General features: G+C 35.9%; 2 pseudogenes; both read left to right on the top strand.

The window, feature by feature from the left end:
- Nucleotides 1-5684, top strand: part of LOC149143629 (protein disulfide-isomerase pseudogene) — a 46975-nt pseudogene extending 41291 nt beyond the window's left edge.
- Nucleotides 5685-11563: 5879 nt separating this feature from the next.
- Nucleotides 11564-23690, top strand: LOC149143628 (DNA replication licensing factor MCM7-like; annotated as a pseudogene).
- The last annotated feature ends 1431 nt before the right edge of the window (nt 23691-25121 follow it).

The following is a 25121-nucleotide window of genomic DNA, read 5'->3' as shown; positions in this document are numbered from 1 at the left end:
AACAATTTATTCTAAGAATAATGTTATTGGCCATTATACACATATTATTTCAAACCCTTTACATGAAAAGATTCCTCGTTTGGTTGTGGTTGTTCATCGAATGTGCAATAGGTTCAATGCAAATTTTGTTTATCAATAATGGGAAACGATAGAATCTATGTGGAAGAATCACGTGGAAAATAATTTGGGACCTATTGTTGGTCATTCATCGGATGGGGATAGCAGAAGAAGGCAACTTATGTTGAAGGATTATTCTTTAACATCAGGTCTTCGATATCAAATTCCTTGGGAAGGGTGGAGGCTAACTGGGTTGTATAATGGTTGCAATGTAACAAGATTGCATGACCAATATTACATCCACAATGGAAAAAAGCTAGTGAATCCTTTGTTTAGCAGTCGACCAAGACAAACTCTCCAAGATTTACCACATATCCCATCTCGAGATTACTAGGCTTGATAGAGAGCATCCACCTCTAGGATTTACTAGATATCTTGCCATTCACCGCAAGGATTCCTAGGCCCACCGAGGCAACACAAAATCCAGATTTACCACAACCCATAGTCCGGTTCAGGGGTTACTAGGACATGTGTTCTATTATTTGGAGATCCACCTTACTCAACTTCGAATCCATCAGGCAATCCAGCTCAACATAAACATGAGAACCCCATCACACCATGGCTATCCGGAAATGGAAAGGCTAGGCTAAAAACACTATCACACCTAGAAAAACCATGTCATAACAACAACGAACCACATGCAATACCATGTATGTGAAATATAGAAAGGAAAACACACATGCAAATCGATACCTGCAATGAATCCTACTGTAGCTACTTGATCCTGCTCTTCCTTGCTTGCTCCTTCCTTCCTCTTGCCTTCTTTTCATTTCTTGATCCAATACCAATGTGCTCCAAGAAAACTCTAAGTGTCGAAGAGTATGAGGGAGAGATAGAGAGAATAATGAGATAGCTCCAAAACTGAACTGACAAAAGGTACCAATTATTCCTCAGAATCCTTTTTATCAATTAGGCCTCTATTTTCTTCATTTTCCATTATTTTCCTTCATTTCCTCCTCACATGCTTCATGAGTTCATCATTTCTTCACATTATGGTTATGTTGGGTATAAAAACAATCTCATACTAATGTAAACGTAAATTTCATCAGCAGAGAGGCATATTAAGATGTGAAAATTTCTTGCCATTTTGCAGTTTTATTGATGAGATTGTTTCGAGATCATTACTCTAACTTGCCATGTTTTTTACAACTCACTGGGTTAGATGTATGTGAGAACTTCTTTAATAAAGTTGGTGGAATGGCTGGAGTGGAGATGGCCTATGATTTCACTGACATGCTTCATGTTGTTGGAACCCTTAATAGAGTTGCTGAAAAAGAATCAAATCCCCAGAAATATCATAAAAAGAAAGAAAGCATTTGGAATAGATTACACCAAGAAACAATACAAAACATTGACACATTGTGACAATATGATTCAATATCCATAGACGCTAAAATTGTAGAATCCCTTAAGATTGGATTGAAGAATGCACAGGACATTTTATCAACACTTGGAAGGCAACAAGAAAATTACACTCAATCTTCTTGGTGGGTTAAACCATGGACAGAGGATCAAACTTACCCAAAATTCCAAATTGTGGATGAAGTAGTTGATGAATCTCCATCGAGTTGTTACATCTCTCTATTCCAATCTTCATCATCATTGGTACATAATGAAAGTGAATTGAAAATAATGGAAAGTGAGTGGAGACATGAGTTGGATGAAATTTTAGATTCCATTGATGAAAATGCAAGCAAAATGATAAAACCAGTGGTGGATTTTGATGGTAAGGATATGTTCAAAGCATGTTTGGTTAGTCGATTGAATGGAAATCCGACATTATCCAAAGATAGGTTGACAAAAGTGAGAAATAGGGTCTATTTTAGGCGAGATGGGAAAGCTCCACAAAAGGGTGTTTCAATTGGCTTTAGAATTGGATCAGATTGTGGGGTTTTGTTTGAAAGAAACTCAATTCCCCCCATTGAACTTACTGCAAGAAAAGGTGTTCCTCAAAGTACAAGGAAAGGTGTTTCTTGTGGAACGTGGTACATTGGAAGGGTTCAAAGAATAAGGAAGAAGGATGGTAATTGGGTTTTTGATTACTATAATGACATCAACCTTTTGGATAGATTAGAAGGCATCAAGCTTCAATTATGTTGGTATAGTAGAATAAAGGGGCAACACATGTATACATATGATTTGACAGATCATGCTTTTGTACAACTTGAATATGTTATAAAATTGCAAACTTATCATACAATGCCAGGAATGATACATACAAATTAGAAGAAATTGACTACAAAGTTTTTTAGATTTTGTGAAAATTTTGAACAAGGGGTATTTTCAAAACATTCTACTTTCACTTTCCTTATGTATTTCCATATGTTGGATCATTTATAAATAATTATTGGTTTTATTTCTTTTGATTTGTTTGTATGAATCTGATGTTAATTTTGTACTTTTTGGTTTTAGGTCTAGTGGATAGTTCAAATGGTGAATGTTCGGGATAACTCAACCTTATTTTGCTACCTTCTTTTTGGTGTATGTTTCTTTCACTATCCATTCATATTTTTGTAGTTGTGTTTCATTCAAACATTTATTTGGTATTTCCTCCATAAAAAATATAGAATTACATACCTATATAACTATATGTACCCCTTACCTCAACACATATATACAATTTGGAGGTAAGGGTACCCCTTACCTCAACACTTGTGTTGGATGCCTTCTACTATGGTTCCTTTGAAGTTGGTCCATTTAGTCATGAAAAACAAGAAGAGGTGGTTCCTTTTTCATGAATATGTTTTGTGGATAAGTATGTGGTTCTTCTCACTAATGTGAATGTTTTCCTTGAATTTTAGATTAATGGTTCACTTGCTAGAAAGGATATCAAGGATCTGATGGCACGAGCTTTAATCATGATGGTTTCTGCTCACTCAAGTCAATAGATTTACACCAGAGCCACGTATAACACATGAAGTACATTAATTTTGAATATTTATGTGGTAGTTGGCTTTCCTATTTTTTAAATTGGACATATAAATCAGACTCTATAGTTCAAATGTGCTATTAGAGTCTTTTTGGAAGTATTTATATTTTGGTCATATGCATGGGGTCTACAACAATTAAATTGCACTTTGTTATTATTGAAAATTGAGTCATCAATCATATTTTGGGCATTTCCTTTCAGTTCTTTCGCTAAACGACATTAACATTAATTACTATCTGTAAAGGATTTTGGACATGTGATGGTAGTTTGCTTTTAATTTGTTTGCAAGTTTATTGAGATATGTTCTTCTGGTAGATTGGAAGGGCAATGTAACTTTGCTCTCTTATTTTTTCCTACATTGATATATATGTGTTTGATGGGCCTTGAACCATGTGCGTATGATCCAAGGGGTATTTTAAGGTGAATGGTATCTGTTTTTTTGCAACTTTTGGATTGAAAAGAACTTGATAGGGTGAATGGTATGCAATTTTTAATTGATTTTATTTTTCCAAAGAAAGAATGCATAAGTTTATATTTCATGGTTTGGAAAAGGAAAATACATAGAAAAGTGCGTATAACATGCCATATCACCTCCAAAAAGGAAAAGCAAGCCACTTGGTGGCCACTTTTCACAAAGATTGAAGATTACATTAAATAGGAGACAATACACTCAGATATATGAGCAATGGGAACTACTTCCTTGCCATTTTTCTATGTATTACTGTACAGTTGGCCCACACACTTTCTTTGATATCTCTCTAGCTTTCCCTTGAGTAGTTTATACTTGCAAGGAAATGCAAAATCCATACATGACATTGAGAATCAGATATAACTACAAAAAGTTTGAAACACACTTCAATGAAGTGGTAATCTAAACTTTGAGAAGGTGACCATAAAGAATTACCAGGAAGCCATTGTCTAAAAAACAAAATGGATCATAGACCATTCAGTAGACTTTCCTTTAAACAACTGGATAAAGCTTTGCTCCAATTTTTGCTAACAAGTACCTTATACTCTAAAGTGTTTTTGTAAGGATTTCACCCATATCAAGATTCTTCTCGTTTTTTTTTTCTTCTTCCTCATCTTCATTGTTTGGTTTGGAGAATTGAACCATATAATCATTGCCTTTATGTAAACACCATCCTTGTCATATAAGAGATCACCCAAGTATGTATTGGTGCATAGATAACTTTATCTTTTCACACAATCCATTCTTTTTAACATCATTTAAATCAAAATGTGTAAGAACACTCATAACTTTAGGAAATACATGAACTTGAAGAATGTTCAAGAGCTGGAAGGTTTCCATTTCAAAACTGTAACATCCATCTATGAGAAGCAAGACAAAGCCAACATATTTAGTTGCATCAATCATAGAATCCATATCATTTGAATACTCCAAAAGCTATAGTCGTAGTTGTTTAGCTGATATAACAGTTATTGGACCATGCACGTATGAAAGATTACATTGGGTGTAATTCTTTACAATTGATTTTATAACTAGAGAACTTCCCAACCTTTTGGACGACCCTGCACCACAATTACATAGGGAGATGATTTTCAAGTAGAATGGTAAACTATAGGTGTATGAAGTCAATGTTGATTTTTCTCTGATGCAATTGAATTCATGTGACTTTTTGTTTGTTTTCTATTTTTCCTTTGAAGATAGCCAAGATTGCTGAGCTTTATGGTCCTTGTGAGATTGCTATTTCTTTTATGTAATCTTTGAATTTTTCTGCAAAAGGAATACTAATTCCTTGTTAATATCAAGTTTCTTCCAACATTGTGATGGCTCGCTATGAAACTTCTATAGTAAACATGATGTCTAAAGCTGTAAAAACTGTCTCTGGACTCCTCTGACCATCTAGATTTTAGAAATTTGGATCTGAATAGAAATGGAATCACTACAAATGCCAAGTGTAGAATCTTAATGAAAGAACATAAAATATATCCAAGATAATTATTCCAAGGCAAAATATTTCATTTCACGGTTGAGCCACGTTTCCATCAGAACAACGGATGAGCTAGTCTTAAAAATCATGACCTTCCCATTGTCTTGGCTAAAGTTGATGCTAATGAAGAAACAAATAAAGATTTGGCTAGTGAATATGATGTCAATGGATTTCCAACTCTGAAGATCATTTAGAAGGGAGGGTCAAGTGTTCAAGACTATAAAGGTCCTCGTGAAGCAAAATGTATTGTGAAATACTTGAAAAAGTAGGTTGGTCCTACATCTGTGGAAATCAAATCTTCAGAAGAGGCCACTAGCCTTATTGGTGACAAGAAAGTATTTATAGTTGGAGTGTTCTCAAACTTTGAGGGAGAGGAATATACCAATTTCAATACTGTTACAAAGAAATTACGTTCAAATTATGATTTTGGTCATACATCTGATGCTAAAATCATTCCTTTGAAGGATTCTGCAATAAACCTACCATTTGTTCAGTTTTTTAAGCCTTTTCATGAGTGATATTCCAACTCTCAGGATTTCGATGTTGATTCATTAGAGAAGTTTGTCAAAGAAGCTAGTAGGCCCCTTTTATCAGTTTTGACTAAAGACCCTGATAGTTATCCTCACACAATCAAATTCTTCAACAACCTAGATGCCAAGGCCTTGTTTTTTTTAATTTTACTATAGATAGTGGAGAGGAATTCAGAGCCACATATCAAGAGTTAGCAAAATCTCATAGAGGAAAAGGATTGAAATTTCTCCTTGCTGATCTTGAGGCTAGTCAAGGTGCTCTATATGTGTCAAAATGCACATTATCAATATTACTTGTTTGTTTCCTTTAGAGGGTTCTCTTGAAACTCGCCTGAACTAAAATAATTCTTAGTTTAGAATTTGTTTGAACTTTATAGACTTGTGGGAACTTTTGCATTCTTCGTCGCATGATATTTTTACATTTTAAATATGATTATGTATTGTCTTTTCTGGTATGCTCATGTAGGAACATATTGGGAACCAAGGTTATGCTTATCTCAACATGTTGGGTGTCCTTGGTTTTGTTACATTTGTTTTCGGACCATCCTTTGATGCATTTGGTGTGTTAGAGATTCTTTTTATAATGTGACAATAATCGTATTTGTTGCAAGTTCGTAAAATTATGGATCATGTCATTCACTCTATTTGCATAGAGGAAAGTAAGGTGCTCTTATAGCCTGGGGTATAATATATGTGACATGTGCATGTATCATGCTAATAAACCAAAATGAAGAAAAGGTTAACATCTAGTGTCTAATTTTGGAAAATTTTAGCTTGGTGGGTTAGATAGTGGTTGAGTGTTGTGGCATGCAAGAGGCATCATGGTCAAGTCAACCATCACCATATCAACTAGGGATCACCACACTATCATGAACAATAACCATGGCTTATGCCACCGAATGTTACTCACAAAATTGAAAAATTACCTAGCCATGGCCTTTTTGGTGGTGTTGAATGGTCCTACACGAGGGTCAACTAGGGGTTATGAAACTAAGTGAAATTATCATTTACGTTAGTTCAACATCATGATTTTTTATCTCAAGTGATGTTTCAAATGTCAAGATCTTCAAGATCTCAAGAAACACATTACAAATTTTTATTTGTATTTTAAAGTGCTTAGAAGGTGATTGTTTTGTTGAAATTAATATGAATTTCTATTTGTTTAAGTCAATCATTTTCTGATAGACACTTTGATTATTGTTCTCTTCCACTTCCTCTTCCATTTAGTGTTAAACTAAATCAAAATAGTGACATTAGGCATCCTGTCTCTTTCCTAAGTAACATAGTAAATTACATTGGCCAGCACTTCTTGTGAATATTTCTGTAAGCTAGAGTTGTGTTTGCATCGTCTAACACATGAAGTGCAATTTATTTTGATTGTTTATGTGGTAGTTGGCTTTCCTATTTTTTAAATTGGACATATAAATCATAATCTATAGTTCAAATGTGCCATCAAAGTCTTTTTGGAAGTATTTATATTTTTTCCATGCGCACGGGGTCTACAACAGTTTAATTGCACTTGGTTATTATTGACAATTGAGTCCTCAATCATCTTTTGGACATTTCCTTTCAGTGCTTTCACTAAACGATATTAACATTAGTTACTATCTGTAACAGATTTTTGGCATGTGATGGTAGTTTGTTTTTAATTTATTTGAAACTTTATTGAGATATGTGATTCTAGTAGATTGGAAGGGTGATGACACTTTGCTTTCTTGTTTTTGACTACATTGATATATATGTGTTTGATGGGCCTTACAATGTGTGTGTCTGATCCAAGGGGTATTTTAAGGTGAATGGTATCTATTTTTTTTCAACTTTTGGATTGACAGGAATTTGATAGGGTGAATGGTATGAAAATTTTAATTGATTTTATTTTTCCAAAGAAAGAATGCATAAGTTTCTATTTCATGGTTTGGAAAAGGAAAATACATAGAAAAGTTCTTATAGCATGCCATATCACCTCCAAAAAGGAAAGAAGGCCACTTAGTGGCCACTTTCCACAAAATTTCATACAAAATATACCTATGATCTCTCCCGGGAACATAACTAGAAGTAAAAAATATGCTTTGATGAGCGAGGCAGGTTATCAATGGGAGAAGAAGATGAGGAACAACCAAAGAACATAAATTAATTCTGATTTATTGCTGTCATGTTTTCCTTGTAGCAGAATTATTTATTATTGTATGCAGATAGATTGTTGGTAGGCTTTGGAATGTGAGCCATACCTTTCACAACAAGCATCCCACTCCCTCATTTGCCCTTTCTCCTCCAAAACCTTTCATAAGTTAGGTACTGCAGTAATGTTGTCAAGCCTCTCATGTTATTCATGTGTTGTGGTAAATCAAGGTACCAATATATATAGTTGAGATAGCTCTGAAGCACTTGTGGGGAGCTCTTGTTACTGTAAATCATGTGAGTTTCCTATTCTTAAATTCTTATGTTTTTCACCTTGGGAATATAGCTTCATCTTGGTTTTCTAAGAAGCCATATTTGCATGGATGTAATTGACTTCTAAAGCCCTAGAAATCTTAATTGTAACTGGCCAAAGTATCTTTTATGTGGAACAACTTTTAATTACTATTGCCATAATGATGGCATATTTATATGGGTTTGTTTCTTGGAGGTCTCCAGAACTTCTATGTATGTGATTAGTAAGAAGGGTTTACAAATTTATTGTATTTTTCTCAAAATATTAAAACCAATAGCTCCTGGGATGTGATGCAGAGCTAGTTCCCAGTGTTCTGTTGCTTATTGGTCTCTCCATTATCCCAGAATCTCCAAGATGGCTGGTAAGATTTTAGAAATCTTGAATTCTTGCAGTAAATGATATGAACTACATAAGCTAGAGAAATTTCGTGTGCTATGTTATGTAAAAGGAAAATATTATCTAACATCTGTTCATGTTGGGAGCAGGCTAAAATAGGGAAGAAGTCAGATTTTGAAGCTTCATTATAGGCTCTTCGTGGCCCTGATGTTGATATTTTAGTTGAAGAAGATGAAATTAAGGTACAGGGCCTCTTGTATTTTAGCATTGTGATCCTTTTGTTTCTTTCTTCTCGTAATATGGCTGTGTGTTAATTCTCATCTAGGATTTTTTTTCCCCTTATTCTAGTGTTGTTTCCATTTGTTACCACTATTCAACAAATTTTCTGGATTTCTTGTGCCCTTGGTCAATATTTCTCGTGCGTTACCTTGTGAGTTCATCATACACACATGTAATTTGTATATTGGTGGAAGATTCCTTCCAACAAATATTTTAGAGTAAACAAATGACTATAGCCTACTGGGTTAGGTAGGCTACTTCATCTTCCCTTGGGAAATTTTAATTAGAAGAGGACATTACAGGCACCGATGGTGATTTCATATTATTTGTTTTTCTAAGATTGGTAGCAGGTATATCTGGTTTATTTGTTTTTTTTTATGAGAATGGCAGAGGGTTGGATTTTGAAATTCGTTTGGGCTATTTGAGGGTCATTTTCTTCTGGTTTTAAAAATACTTCAGGCACTAGTTGGATTTAGAAAATCCTGCATGCACTCATTGTATTTACAAAATCTTGCATCCAATAATTGGATTTACAATGTTAGTTTTGTAATTGAAGTAAAGACCATCATTCATGTTTTTCCCAAATTTTCTATTGGCTATTTGTTTGGGGTTATAATAATTTTTATTGTTGATGTCTCAGGTTTCATGAATGAGGTAGAGTATTTTCAAGAAATGAAGTGCGAGCATTTCACATTGGACACAATTGATTATTTTTCACTAGTGATGGAATGGGAGAACTTAAAGTATGCAAATTTCCTACCTGGATAGCTTGAGATCTTGAGATAGCCTATAAGCATATCATAATCAATGACCTCAAAGTTCAAATGATATTATGAAGCTTTTTTTGTAAGCACCAGTCTCAAGTTTCAAAGCTACTATGGCCACTCTGTGTAAAGTGACCCATGCTTATGATGGCCACATCCTTAGCCATGGCCTCAAGTTGCAAACTATTATGGTCACCCCTTGGTGTAAAAGTGGCCCATGCTCTCACCACATACTCAACAACGAATTCGAGTTGGAAAGCTACTATGGTCACCCATTCATGTCAAAATGACGCTTGTTCATGCTTTCCAATTACAAAATTGTGGAAACCCCAATCACTTGAAGAAGACAAAATATAAAATGATAGCTGAAGGGATCTGAAGATTCGATAATGCCTAACCTCCTTACTATCATCAGTAAAACCTTCGAGACTCTCTATTAAATGCAGACAAAAAAATGAGATAGGCGTTCTTTGGCAGAAATTAGCAATGAGACTGATTTTCCCTGTAAGATCAAACTATTCATGATCTGGACAACCATGATACTCTATGATTTTTTATAAATTGATAAAACACTGATAATCCTACTTAACATTCCCATTTCAAGGTGGTTTTATCAAATTGGGTTATTGGGTTTCTAGGGTAAATTGTTGTCTCACATGGTAAATTTCTCTGGGCATTGTTTCAGTTCTTGATTACTTAAAACAGAAGAAGAAGCCTCATAAGCTCTTTAAAAGTGTGTACATTGATTATTTTTTTTCTTTCATGTTTTGATTCTTGGTTTTACTAGCCCAAGAGTCTCTGTTTCTCTAGGTAAATTTCACATAAAGTACTAGTTACTAGGGATTGAGGTCGTTGATTTGCAAAAAGCTTACTAATCATGGGTGGAGATTGTTGATTTGTAAAGAGATTACTACACATGCTTTCTTTTACCAAATTACCAAATGGGTTGAGGTTGTTGATTTCTTTTACCAAATTACCAAATGCGTTGTGGTTGTTTAATTTCGAAAAAGTTACTATGGGTTGAGGTTGCTGATTTGTAAAAATATTTTTGTTCATGTCTCTCCTTTACCAAATTTAGGTTCGAGGTTGTTGATTTGTAAAACATTTACTATTCCTTCCTATCCTTTACCAAATTCCTTCCTCTCTTTTACCAAATTTTTAAAAAATGTTCTTGAAAGAGTTAGATATTTAGTCCATAGATATTTTTTTTTGGTTTTAATTGTTCCTCTTGTCAAATTGAAAATGATGATCCCCTTCCTTCTTTACCAGATTTGTGTTGTTAAAGAGTTGGATCTTTGGTGCTTTATAGATGATGCTCTAGTTCAAGTTTTTCCTCTTTCCAAATCGCAAATGATGATCTCGTTTCGTCTTCACCAAATTCTTGAAAGAGGTGTTATTCCAGAGTTAGATCTTTAGTATTTTATAAATGATTCTTTGGTGCAATTTTGTTGGTGCCTATATGACTGACTTTAATTGTTTTTGTCGAATCACAATTTATATTTTAGATAAATTGTAAGTAGGTTGGTTTGCAATTTCTTTTTTGCAATATGGGCATCAGGATGGGAAGAAACACCTCATTAGACATGGGTTTTTTGTCTTGAGAGTTTAGGTGCAATATTGTCCATTGAGTTTATTTCGTTTGTCACTAGAATTCTCATCTATGATCCAATCAATAAGATACTTCACATTACAGGTGCAGTTGATGGTCAACAATCACAACGGAGGGAAAGACATGGTGAGGGAAAAGGTCATCGAGAAGAAGCTAAGAAGAGACATGCAAAAGAACATAGGGGCAATACTAAATACATTCATGACCATGGCCATAAGCATGAAGATCTCAGTATATGCATTGTTGCGGTTTAAGACAAAACGAAACTGAAGAAGCCTTTTCTTTCAGAGGTAGAAAGGGATAATTTTTTTTATGATTCCACTATGTCGGGGAGACCCTTGGCTATGGATTGAGAGGTGCTGAAGGTAGGAATTTCAAAATACTAGACTAAAATTATATCATGTCTTGGAGGCAAAAACAAAGGTGCTGAAAGTCAATCATTCACATTTAAATATAAATTTGGAGGGGGAATATATTCATATGCTGTGAGATTTGGTTCAGATTATTGGGGTCATGATTAGAGGAGCTTAATTATTTGGGTAAAGCTTGGCATGAAAATAATTGATTTGCTATGTACATTTTTTTCTTAGTACTTGAACTGGGGTTCATTATAAATATGTTGACAAATATTCTAAAAGTTAAAGATGTTGAAGCACATTCTATAAGTTTTGATGGTGAATGCACCTCGTGAGATTGTTTCTACAAGGTTTGAATAAGGATTGTGTGCAATTTCTAGTGTCTTAACTGTGCATGACTTGCACATTTGGGTCATTACAGTCAGGAAATGCTTGCATGCCATGCAAAAAATCAGTCAGATGCAAATGCTGATATGGTTCTTCAAAGATTAATAGAGTATATTGATAAGGAAGTGAGGTGTATGTTATCATTTGATCCAATTCATTCATGAATTTTTTGATTGACTATATCAATACTCTTTGATTACCCTATATGATATTTCTACATGGAATGAAGCAGGGTAATGGGTTGACTAGAACTTAAGTTTGATCTTAGACCAATATTTTATGAGATTGACACTTTTCGGATGTACTCTAATCTCCATATCCAAGAGAAAATATAGGGGCTATGGGGCATCTTCTTACTCTGTTAAGCAGGGGTATCTCCATCATCTATCCTCCCTTCCTTTCCACAGGCACCGTTGCCTAAGGTAAATTCCTTCTGCTGGATATTAGTGCATAACAAGCTCCTGAGTCCCTATTGCAAATAATTTAAGGAAGCATGGGACAGCTGGCCCCACTCATTGTGTGTTATGCCAGAAAGTAGAAGAAATAGAGCAACATCTCTTTCTCTAATGTGACTTCACAAGGCAAGTTTGGCAGTTCCTTCTACAGGGCATTAGTCATCGATACATTCAGGCCACATCATGCATGTAGTTATTTAATAAGTGGGTTTACCAATATGATGGATCCTTCCACCAAAAGCCAGTCTTCAAAGTTAATATACCATTAGGTATGCATTATATAGATATTTAAAGTTCAATATGTAAAGTTCCACATCTGATGCAGGTAGATTAGCAATTTTTCTTTGGTTGCACATGTCTAGCATATGAAGTTTTTTAAAACGTGTCATTTAGTGAATTTTTTAATTGATCCATGTTTTCTCTATATTTCTTATTTTATTCATTAATTTCAAACACTTGTAGGTATGTTTTACAAGGTGATGAACAAGAAAAAATAGAACTTCTTGCTAAGGATGGGGACATCTACAACAAGCTTGCACGTTCTTTAGCTCCAGAAATATTTGGACAAGAGGATATAAAAAAAGTCCTTCTTTTGCTTCTTGTTGGTTCCCCAACTAGAAAACGCAAGCATGGAATGAAGGTATAATTATTTTACTGAAGATTTGTTATAGAGAAAATTTATTATCCCTTTGGTGACTGTCTGAGAAAAATTCCTTGTTATTCTTGCTTATCTTGTCTATGGAGTTTGTCTACCAAAGGAAATTTTATATTTATTTCTCATATTTATGTTTTACTTGCAAATAATAGGTGATTTGCATGTCTACTTGATGGGAGATCCTGGAGTTGTAAAGAGTCAGTTGTTGAAACACATGATTAGTGTGGAACCTCGAGGAGTTTACACCATAGGTCGAGGAAGCAATGGTGTTGGTCTGACAGCTGTTGTTCAAAAGGATCCGTTCACCCAATGAAATGGTCCTTGAAGGTGGGGCCCTGGTATGTTTATGAGCTTTATTCTTTCCAATGTTTAAGTTGTTGGTTTCTTTGGAGTTGGAAATTGTTTTATTTTAGACTGAATGCATTAGAGGTTTCACCAACATATATCTTTCGACACCTTCAGAGTAGTGAAAAAAATAATGGATCTTGTATGTGATGAATCAGGTGTTATGGACGAGACAAACCGTATTGTTATTCATGAAGTGATGGAGCAACAAATTGTCAACATTGCAAAGGTGGGCATAACAACATCTCTAAATGCATGGATAGTTGTTCTGGCTGCCGCTACTGCTATTATCATTTAGTTTGAAGGTAGATTCATATGAGGTCCTACCATGAATATGAGTTTGTGAATGTCATGAATTCTAGAGATAGATCTCATGGAATTGCATCAACCTAGTGGGACGCATGGAAGGTGTCCTGTATAGAAGAAAAGGATTTTGTTTTATCAATGTTTTTTATAGAAGAGATATGTAATTGGAATGTTGTGCTTATTGGGGGATTCATTCATCTCTTCTTTTTTTGAAACTAAAGCTTTTGTGTGTCCTTTCTTCTGACTTTTCCTTGTTAAATTTGTTATGTGCTCTTTAGTTCTGGATCTTGGATCGAAAGTATGAGGTACATTTTCATTTTTGGAGCTATAAACCATTAGGATACATTGGAGGATGGAGAAATTTGAAACCTCTTTAAACTCCTATATTGACTTGTACAAAGATCCTAGTGCCCTTAATTTTTCTCCTATTTAGGAACTCGAATTGGTAAAAAAGGATTAATCTATTTTTACCGTGATTTTGTTTCCTTGCTCTTAGATAATTTTTGTTTTACATTACTTGTTTTCAATTAGTAGTTTTTTATTTAAGCTTTAACTATATATAGTGTTCTCAAATTTCTTTTCCTTCTTTTATTTCCATAGCTAATTAACAATTCCTTATATAATCTTCACTTGAAAGGACAGCATGGCTCATTTTTTATTTCTAGTATTTTAGTGTACATTGTATCCTACTTTTGTGATGCAAATTTAATTTTGAGTTTTGTTTTATACTATGTTGTTTATTATCACAAGGGTCGGTATGATCTATGAAGAACACCTACAAAGAATATCAAACTTGGCCATTCATTTTCAAAGTGCCCATAAATACAGGGGATTTATATTAACAAAAGTCATTGTCGCTTGAAATTCCTCCGTAATTATTATGGATGCCGAGTCATGGGCCTCTCACATGACCGTTGCTAAGCGCCAAGCTCTCTTGAACATAGGTACTTCAATTTTTCTTTGCTAAATTATGGGAATTTTCTTTAATTTTCCCCTATGCTTCTACATTTTGCAATTTTTCTTAGGAATTCTTACATGAAATGGAAAAATTAAAGGATTTTTGGTGAACTGGAGAAATTAAAGGAATTTTCTGCAAGTAATGGAGGATTTTTACTAGCAGTGGAGGAACCAAGGGAACTTATACAAGGAGTTGAGAAATTAGAAGAATTTTCTAGAAAGTCTGGAAAATTTTATGTTTTGCTTGTAGGTTATGCTAAGTCAACTTTTAAGAAAGAATATCTATAGTACATATTATTTTGAGATAATATTCATGAATTTAGGGAACAAGCCCTGTTGAGCACAACTGATTATTTTGAGATAATTTTTCATGAATTAAGTGAAGAATGTTTGTTGAGTCAACTGATTATTTTAAGATAAAATTTCATGAATTTAAGAAAAAATCTCTGTTCAATACATATGATTAGTTTGAGATAATTTTTTTATGTATTTAAGTGAGAACATATGTGAAGTACAATTGATTCTTTTTTTGATAATTTTCTTGACCTTAAGGAATAATCTATTTTGAGTAAAGTTGATTATTTTGAGATAAATTTTCATTATTTTAAGGTAGAATCTCTTTCTCGTTTTGACTTTTTGTGGATGATACTTGATAAAGTCGATATGTATAGTGACCTGGAAATGGCAAGACACGTGTTATACATGCATCAAAAGTGTGAGCCACCAAATTTAGGCTTTACTCCTCTCGAGTCTTCCATCCTTAGGTGATTTGTTGTCACTTGCTCTTTAGAGATTAATGCTCGAATTGTTGTACTCTAATGCTGAGTAGTTTCTAACCTTATGATGGTTAATATTTTCTAGTACTTATATAGCAATAGAAAGAAGGGTATCACCTTTTGTACCTAAAGACCTTACCGAATATATTTCCAGTGCATATTATTCCATGAGACAAGAGGAAGAACAATGTAATGCACCACATTCTTACACCACTGGCAGAACACTTTTAAGAATTTTTCGCTTCTCAATCGTAATTTATTTGTTCCTTTTTAAATTACCTAGTGTTACGTGCGAGTTATAGGATAAGTGACTTTTCAATTTCTCATATTTTCAACGCTAGAGTGGAGTTGTGACTAAGCAACAACATTAATCCAAATTTGGCCTTTTAATCTCAGAAACCCATTTATTGACAAAATCTTATGTTTGTTTCTTTTGCATGGATTTATTCCTCACAAGCCCTAAGTCGATTTAGATTCTTAGAAATAATGGCTCAAAGTGATGTAGATGAATCCCTTAGGCTTATGCAATGTCAAAGTTCTCCTTATGTGCTGAAAAAAGAAAGAAAAATGGTCTGGATTCCATATCTTACATCTATTCAATCATAAGGGATTAAGCTTCAAGAATGAATACTATGGATGTACAATATGCTAATGCCCTGAACTAGATTTCTCGAAATGTACTCTCCAGAGACTATTTAGAGCATGATAAATATCATTAGTTGAAAATTTTCCTCATCAAGGTTTGTTTAAATGCATCTAATTGGGTCTCTTGCATGTATCCTTACACTTAAGATTAACTAAAGGAGTGTTGGGAAGAGTATGCAAGATTGAACGTGTGGCAAATTTATCCCAATATATTTGATATTAATTTTATTGATTCCTAAAATGTCCAACAAGAAAATAATGTATCATATACCTGTAAAGTAAATATCCTCATTGTTCAACTCTTTTAGCAAAGAGAGTTTTGTTTTTTAGATGTCCTTAAATTGATATGAAACTCAAGGATGAGTTTCCTCTTGGAAAACTCACGAGGTTAGACATGTCAAGAATTATATTTTGCACACTGATTACATGTGGACTTCCATGAAAAGGACACTAGAACAACAACCAAGAGTTCTGTTATGAAGTGTCATTATATTGTAGGTTTTAACCCTGTACAGAAATTACCTGCATACGAATTCTAAAACACAGAAAATAAACAATGCGAGAGCATAACACATAAAACACATATACACATAGATTTTCCCCTGGATCCCAAAAATGGGACTACCAGCTTGATTTTTCATTATGTTCCTTTTAATGTTACAATACATATCTATACATGTTGAAGCATCCAATAGCATGGACCAAAAACCATTGTGTCCAAAACCATGGACCCAAAACCATCGCGTCGAAAACCATGTGCGAAAAATCATGCACAAAACCATAGGTAGGTCCACCCAACCTAATATAGGGTCCTAAAACAAAATTTTCCTGAGCGTTGCCCCAAACCCCATAGAGTGGGGCTACCTGCACCCCTAAAACCCCCTATGACACCCCTCACTACGCAATCGGTGCAACAAAGGGGGGGCTTCGCCCCCCTTCTAATCCCCCAGTTAACTGGATTTCTCGAAAGGTACTCTCCAGAGACTATTTAGAGCATGATAAATATCATTAGTTGAAAAATTTCCTAATCAAGGTTTGTTTAAATGCATCTAATTGGGTCTCTTGCATGTATCCTTACACTTAAGATTAACTAAAGGAGTGTTGGGAAGAGTATGCAAGATTGAACGTGTGGCAAATTTATCCCAATATATTTGATATTAATTTTATTGATGCCTAAAATGTCCAACAAGCAAATAATGTATCATATAACTGTAAAGTAAATATCCTCATTGTTCAACTCTTTTAGCAAAGAGAGTTTTGTTTTTTAGATGTCCTTAAATTGATATGAAACTCAAGGATGAGTTTCCTCTTGGAAAACTCACGAGGTTAGACATGTCAAGAATTATATTTTGAATAGTGATTACATGTGGACTTCCATGAATAGGATACTGGGACAACAACCAAGAGTTTTGTTATGAAGTGTCATTATATTGTACGTTTTAACCCCCTATAGAAATTACCTGCATACGAATTCTAAAACACAAAAAATAAAAATGCGAGAGCATAACACATAAAACACAAATACACAGATATTTTCCCCTAGATCCCAAAACCAGGACTAACAGCTTGATTTTTCATTATGTTCCCTTCAATGTTACAATACATATTTATACATGCCAAAGCATCCAATACCATGGACCGAAAACCATCGCATCCAAAACCATGGACCCAAAACCATCGCGTCCAAAACCATGTGCGAAAAATCATGCATAAAACCATAGGTAGGTCCACCCAACCTAATATACGGTCCAAAAACAAAATTATCAGGGCGCTACCCCGGACCCCATAGAGTGGGGTTACCTGCACCCCTCAAACCCCCTGTGACCCCCACCCGCTACACAATCGGCACAACGAAGGGGGGGCTCCGTCCCCCTTCTAACCTTTGGTTAACTAAGTGGGCTAGTAGTGGAAAGAATATAACACAACCCAACATTCTCCCACTTGTTTTCTTTCCACAAGGGGCCACAAGAGAGCTTAGTCATTTTTCTAGCCTTGCAATGCCCATTTTTTCTCTACACCAAGAAAACTTCTTAGAGCTCACGGATTTTGTCAATGCATCTGCAGTGTTCTTCAAAGTGTTCACCTTTACCAGCAACACCTTTTTGTCTTCTATCATATCCCTGACAAAGTGATACTGAACATCAATGTGCTTTGTCTTTGAAAGATATGCAAGGTTCTTTGCCAAGAAAATTGCACTTTGCCTGTCACAGTCTATCCTTATAGCTGCCTGTACTAACCCCATACTTGAACACAATTTCTGCAACCAAACTGCTTCCTTGCTTGCGTGAGTGGCTGCCATGTATTCTTCCTCTGTAGTTGATGGTGCCACTACAGATTGTTTCTTACTCATCCAAATGACTGCACCTCCAAATGGGTTAAACACATACCCACTTGCAGATCTTCTCTGATCTAGATCTCCAGCCCAGCCTGCATCAATAAAGCCGCGAATATCCAACACTCTATCCAATCCTGGTCTTCCTTGGTAGACTTCTTTAACTTGCATACCATTTCTTTCTTACCTTTCATTGCAAAACCTTCAGGTTGCTTCATGTAGATCTCCTCTTCCAGATCCCCTGAAGAAATGTTGTCTTCACATCCATCATTTTTATCTCAAAATCAAAAGCAGCAGCAACAGATAAAAGTAATCTAATAGAAGCTACCTTGGCAACAGGAGAAAAAATATCACCAAAATCAATTCCTGGCACCTGGGAATAACCTTTTGCTAGCAACCGAGCTTTGTATTTCTCCACCTTTCCTTCTACATTTGTCTTCTTCTTGGACACCCATTTGCTGCCAATGGGTTTCCTTCCAGCCGGCAACTCCACCAGATCCCAAGTCTCATTTTTGTGCAAAGATGCCATTCATCAACCATGGCCTCTTTCTAAAGTTTTCCATCCTCTGAATCTATTGCTTCCTTCACAGTTCCGGGATCATCATCAGTAACAGATAAAGCAAAATTTGAACAGAAAGAAGATGGACTATACCTTTCTGGCTGCCTTCTTTCTTGAACTGATATTCTCACACCCAGAGTTTGTGGCTCTTCATCTTCTGATTCCTCCTCTCTTGTAGAGTATGATTCTTCCTCCTTAAGCTCAAACTCTATCTTCTTAGGTTCCTTTGGTTGGACTTCATGTTTAATAACATCTTTCACCTCTCTGAACACCACATCTCAGCTGTACACAACCTTCCTTGTTACTGGGTTCCAGAGCTTATAACCCTTTAAACCATCCTTATATCCAATAAAGATGCACTTTTCAGATTTACTATCCAACTTGGTTCTTTTCTCCTTTGGAACATGTACATATGCATCACATCCAAATACCTTCAGATGTGAAAGGGAGGGTTTCTTACCAATCCATACCTCTTGTGGAGTCTTATCCTCCAACACTGATGAAGGTGATATGTTGACCAGGTAACATGCTATCTCCACTGCCTCTGCCTAGAATTCTTGTCCTATCCTGACACCACTGAGCATGCTTCTTGCCCTTTCCATCAACGTCTTGTTCATTCTTTTTGTAACTCCATTTTGCTGAGGTGTATATGGAGTAGTCTTATGTCATGCTATACCACACTTCTTATAGAATTCTTCAAATTCCTTACTGCAAAACTCTCCACCGTTATCCGTCCTCATCACCTTTATCTTCTTCTCTGGCTAGTTTTCCACCAGAGCCTTAAATTCTTTAAACCTGTCAAAGACTTCAGATTTCTTCTTAAGGAAACATATCCATGTATTCCTTGAGAAGTCATATATAAATGATACATAGTACACAGACTTACCTAGTGATGGAACCTTCACAGGTCCAAACACATCATTGTGCACAAGCTCTAATATCTGTTTCACCCACTTACCACCAGAGGGGAAACTCACCCGATTCTACTTCCCATATACACAATTTTCACAGAAATCAAAATCTAGAGAGCTATTACTCATACATTCTACCATAACTTTACCATGAAGTATTGGAAGGCCCTTCTCTCCAATATGTCTAAGCCTTTGATGCCACAACATGGTCTTCTCTCCAGAGACCGCTAGATTTTCTTCTCCACTTTCAAGAACCATGGAACTATTGCACCGATCAACAACAGTGCTACCTTGCAGCTTGTACAGAGTTCCAATCCGAACTCCCTGCATCAATACCATTGCTCCCCGAACCATCTTACATGTATCCTTCTTGAACACTGTTTTTACACCTACATCATCTAGCTTGCTTATAGAAATCAGATTTCTGGCCAATGCAAGAATATGTAGAATACCCAGAAGTGTTCTAATCCTTCCACCTTGCAACTTCAACTTTACTTTTCCGCGACCAACGATTCTAGCCTTCTTATCATCCCCTAAGAAGACATGACCACCATCGTATTTCTCATAGTCGCAGAACCACTCTCTATGGGGAGTGAAGTGAAAGGATGCACCTGAGTCAATCAACCATGCCTCATGATCTACATGTGTACCTGAAGAATCCAAGTACACACCCCCACCTTCATCGGAGGTGGTTTTCACCTCTGCAGAAGGAGCATCATCAGATCCCTTTCCTTTGTCAGGAGATTTAGATTTACAGTCCCTTTTGTAGTGCCCTTCCTTTCCGCATTTCCAGCAAACCACCTTTAAAGGTTTTCCTGGAGATTTAGATCTTCCACTCGATGACCTATTTTTGTTTCTGTTCTAGGACCATCCTCGTACAGACAAGGCATCACCATTTTGGCTCTCCATATTTTTCCGTCTCATCTCCTCCGTTAGCAAGGATGAGACTATTTCATCAAACTGCAAGGCAGTTGCATTGCTACCTATTGCAATAACCAAACTATCCCATGAATCTGGTAGAGAACACAACAAACTGATGCACTTATCTTCATCTGAAATTTTAATATCAACAGATAATAACTGACTTACCACAATATTAAATGCATTCAGATGCTCTGTCACTGAGTCTCCATCTTTCATCCTCAGGTTATACAACTTTTTTCCGTAGGAACAGTTTATTCACCAGAGACTTAGATTGGTACAAAGTCCCCAACTTGTCCCACAAAGCCTTAGGCGTAGCTTCCCCTGATACATTCAACAATACTGAATCTGAGACACACAATCGTATTTTGCTCTTTGCCTTCCGATCTAACTTCTTCCATTCTTCATCGAACACTCCCATTGATTTAGTCCCTAGATCTATCATGATCCATTGATCTTTATCCACCAACAGATCCTCCATCTTGAGTTTCCACAACTCAAAACTCTGACCATTGAATTTCTTGATCTCTATCTTTCCACTGCTCGCCATCTTCTTTTACCACTAGAATCGATCTCACAGATCTCCCACTGAACAGGGTCTACCACAGGCCCGAGTGAAATCCCTTGGAAACAAAGGCATCCCTTGAAGCCAAAATAGCTCTGATACCAAATGTAGGTTTTAACACCGTACAGAAATTACCTGCATACAAATTCTAAAATACAAAAAATAAACAATGCGAGAGAATAACACATAAAACACATATACACAGAGATTTTCCCCTGGATCCCAAAACCGGGACTACCAGCTTGATTTTTCATTATGTTCCTTTCAATGCTACAATACATATTTATACATGCCGAAGCATCCAATACCATGGACTGAAAACCATTGCGTCCAAAACAATGGAACGAAAACCATCGCGTCCAAAACCATGTGCAAAAAATCATGCACAAAACCATAGGTAGGTCCGCCCAACCTAATAGAGGGTCCAAAAACAAAATTTTATGGGGTGCTGCCCTGAACCCCATAGAGTGGGTCTACCTACACCCCTCAAACCCCCTGTGACCCTCCCCCGCTACGCAATCGGCTCAATGAAGGGGGGCTCCGCCCCGCTTCTAACCCCTCGGTTAACTGGATTTCTCGAAAGGTACTCTCCAGAGACTATTTAGAGCATGATAAATATCATTAGTTGAAAAATTTCCTAATCAAGGTTTGTTTAAATGCATCTAATTGGGTCTCTTGCATGTATCCTTACACTTAAGATTAACTAAAGGAGTGCTGGGAAGAGTATGCAAGATTGAACGTGTGGAAAATTTATACCAATATATTTGATATTAATTTTATTGATGCCTAAAATGTCCAACAAGCAAATAATGTATCATATACCTGTAAATTAAATATCCTCATTGTTCAACTCTTTTAGCAAAGAGAGTTTTGTTTTTTAGATGTCCTTAAATTGATATGAAATTCAAGGATGAGTTTCCTCTTGGAAAACTCACGAGGTTAGACATGTCAAGAATTATATTTTGAATAGTGATTACATGTGGACTTCCATGAACAGGACACTGGGACAACAACCAAGAGTTCTGTTATGAAGTGTCATTATATGTACTTATGTAAAAAATATGTGTTTCCAGATAAACTCTATATGGTTTCTATTGTACACAATTTCCTGTCTTTCTTACTTTTAAGCTTAAACTTCAACTGTTTCTTAAGCCTCAAGAGTTGTTGTAATCTTATTTACATTTCCTGTCATATAAATGACAAAAATGAATTATTATTTTACAATGAAGATAATCCAAATTTATGGACACTTGTTTGACTCTTTTTAGAGTGAAATAACCATGGAAAGATTAACATAATAAATGGAGTAACCTGATGTAAACAAAATTGTCCTCAACTATTGGATTTTTGTCATTGTACTATACAATTGGATTTTCTCCTAATGCATTATGTCATTGGATTGGGCCTCTTTCTCATTGTTATTTTAATCCTCGAACATTGGTTTTTTTCAATATGTTGGAGAACTTTATGGGAGTGAAATTTCTAGTTTTTCCAATTTATTTTCACCAAAATCTATGTTCTAATAAAGCCCAAAAAGACAAAGTTGGCAATTTATTATTATGTGGAAAATTATTGGATGATCATATTACTAAAAATTTTCACTAAATTTTGGAAATGAAACAAATTAATTGTATGAAAACTTTGCTGGTAAAATTTACACAAGGGACAATTAAATGCTAGAATTCAAGATTAATATTGGAGAAGAAACATGGAGGATATATATCATCCTTACAGTCATGGAGAATAATTTAAAGGTTTTAATATCAGTGTAGGAAATGAGGAGATAGAATCTAATGAGTACAAATAAAGTATTGAATCGTTATAATTGGTATAAATGATAAGGAGCTGGAAGTTGGAGGTGTGAGCTATAACATCGATAACACAAGAATGCTAAGGACTCGAGAGAAGAAAAATCATTTGAACACATAACTAATATAAAAATTAAATCAGTTTTAGAGGCAAATGAAGAATGATTCACTAATATAAATTTTAAATCAATTAGAGGAAAATGAAGAATGGATCAGGTTTGTGGCAAGAGGGGGTGTTAGCCCCTGAGGTGCAGTGCTGCTATTTTTAGTGGAAATGTCCCTTGTTTCAGCTCTAACGACCACATCTCCTCTTGCTCCGCTTTGGCCATAAGCCAGACTTCAAAATATTACTCTCACATCTATAAATACATTGGATCCTGATCCAAATGGGTCCAAATATGCTCTTTAAGTCTTCAAAAGCCAGTAAAATCATGCCAAAGATCAAAACTAGCGCAGGAGAAGAACCCTTAGAATGGCAGAAAAGCACTATCGGGAGGCAAAAACACATAAAAACAGTGAAAAACCAAGTATCAGAGGCATAAACAGTGAAATGCACAGTAGCCGTCAGATCTGGCTGATCAACGGTCCAGATCTGATCGGCAGGTCGCAATCGACAGATTGGGGGCGGACTGTATGGAACTTGCGATGGAGATCGGCGATGCAACGTGGACCGTCGATCAAGCGCGCAGATCGACGGCCCACGTCGCATTGCAGGATCGCTATCAGAGAACACAACAAAGCGCTCACCATTGGCCTAGGGCATGAGCGATATGCGATTGTGATCAATCGCATCGACGGATCACAATTGGGGAAACATTATGGAGCGGGGCCTTTATACATGTATATGTGCGATGCGATTAACCAGACCCAACAGTTATATACATAGTATTGCATAAAATTTGAAATCCACCGAAAGGCATTTTCCTATGTATTTTGCGTATTTTCGTTATTTAACGAAATACAAAGGGGCAGCACCGATGCGATAAAACCCAGACTTGAAGGGGTTCAGAAATGAAAATATATAATATTTCAGGTCCGCCAAAGCCAATTTTTCATGATTTTTAGTGTTTTTAACATATTTCAAAATACAAAGGGAAGCTTGGAAACAAGGCCGAAGCGACTTGTGATAGTGATTGAGGGTGGACTCGATAGAGGAATAGATAGTGTTTAAGGACTTGTGAAGTCTGAAATAAACAGAGCTTGGCGGGATTTCACAGTGTTGCAACGTTTTTCTATGTAAAATAGAAAACAGTCATTGTTAGCATTTGAAAGGATTTCAAAAGGCCCACAGACCCATTCCATCACATAACAGAGGACGAGAGACAAAGACCGAGAGACAAAAGGCCGGAAGGGGAAAGGCAATAGTGCAACACAGCCAAAACCAATAGAAGTGATCATGGAGCATCGCTAGTGCGAGCGAGTTCCCTGACAACGTAGTAAACTACCAGAATGCAGTTACTCTGCTGTTAGAAGAAGAAACCTCCAAGCCCATGTGTGCCTAGTCAGGGCATCAAGTCATTAAAGACAGAGGGGATAGATTAAGACCTCTCAAGCCTTAGAAGGCTCGAGAGCATTGTAAAAGGCCTATAAATATTTGAAAGTTCAGAGTAACAAAGGTCCAACTTTTAGAGACCGTGGAGACTCTACTCCTCTAGCTTCTCATCTTCATTCCAGTAATATAAGCTTCTTTCACTGTTACATGTTCAATTCCCATTTTCTCTTCTGTTCTATGCTTGCACTTGAATAGGTTATTCATGTTTTATTCTTTGTCTAATGCCATATAACTGTCATCTTATCTCTGCATTGATAAATTAGATTTGCAAGCTTCATTTGCTTTCTGTAGCTAGCCATTCATATGTGTTTATGTATGCATTTGCTGGTACAGTCAATATTCTCCATTTATCCATTGAATCTATAAATTATTGAGCATTAGTGGTCTAAAGCCTTGTAAAGCTGAGGTGTTCATGCATGTATTGAGTGAAAAAAGTGTTGAAACAGTCATCTGACTTGATCCAAACCATCATCCATTCCAATAGTTCAGAGAACAATATTGAAGATTTATATGTTACCAGGCATCTCTGAGTTACAACCTAGGAGAGCTTCCTGGAGTGATAACATAATTGGTGCCATTGCTAGGGAGAGGAGACTGAAGCTCAGCTTCCCTGGGAGATGACACAGATCCAACTTTGATGATAG

Source organism: Pinus tabuliformis, chromosome X (genome assembly GCF_031772625.1).
Source record: "Pinus tabuliformis cultivar Carrire ecotype Pingquan chromosome X, CPIR1, whole genome shotgun sequence".
Taxonomy (NCBI): domain Eukaryota; kingdom Viridiplantae; phylum Streptophyta; class Pinopsida; order Pinales; family Pinaceae; genus Pinus; species Pinus tabuliformis.
Note: the sequence above shows the minus strand (reverse complement) of the source record. Positions and strands in the feature narration are given on the sequence as shown.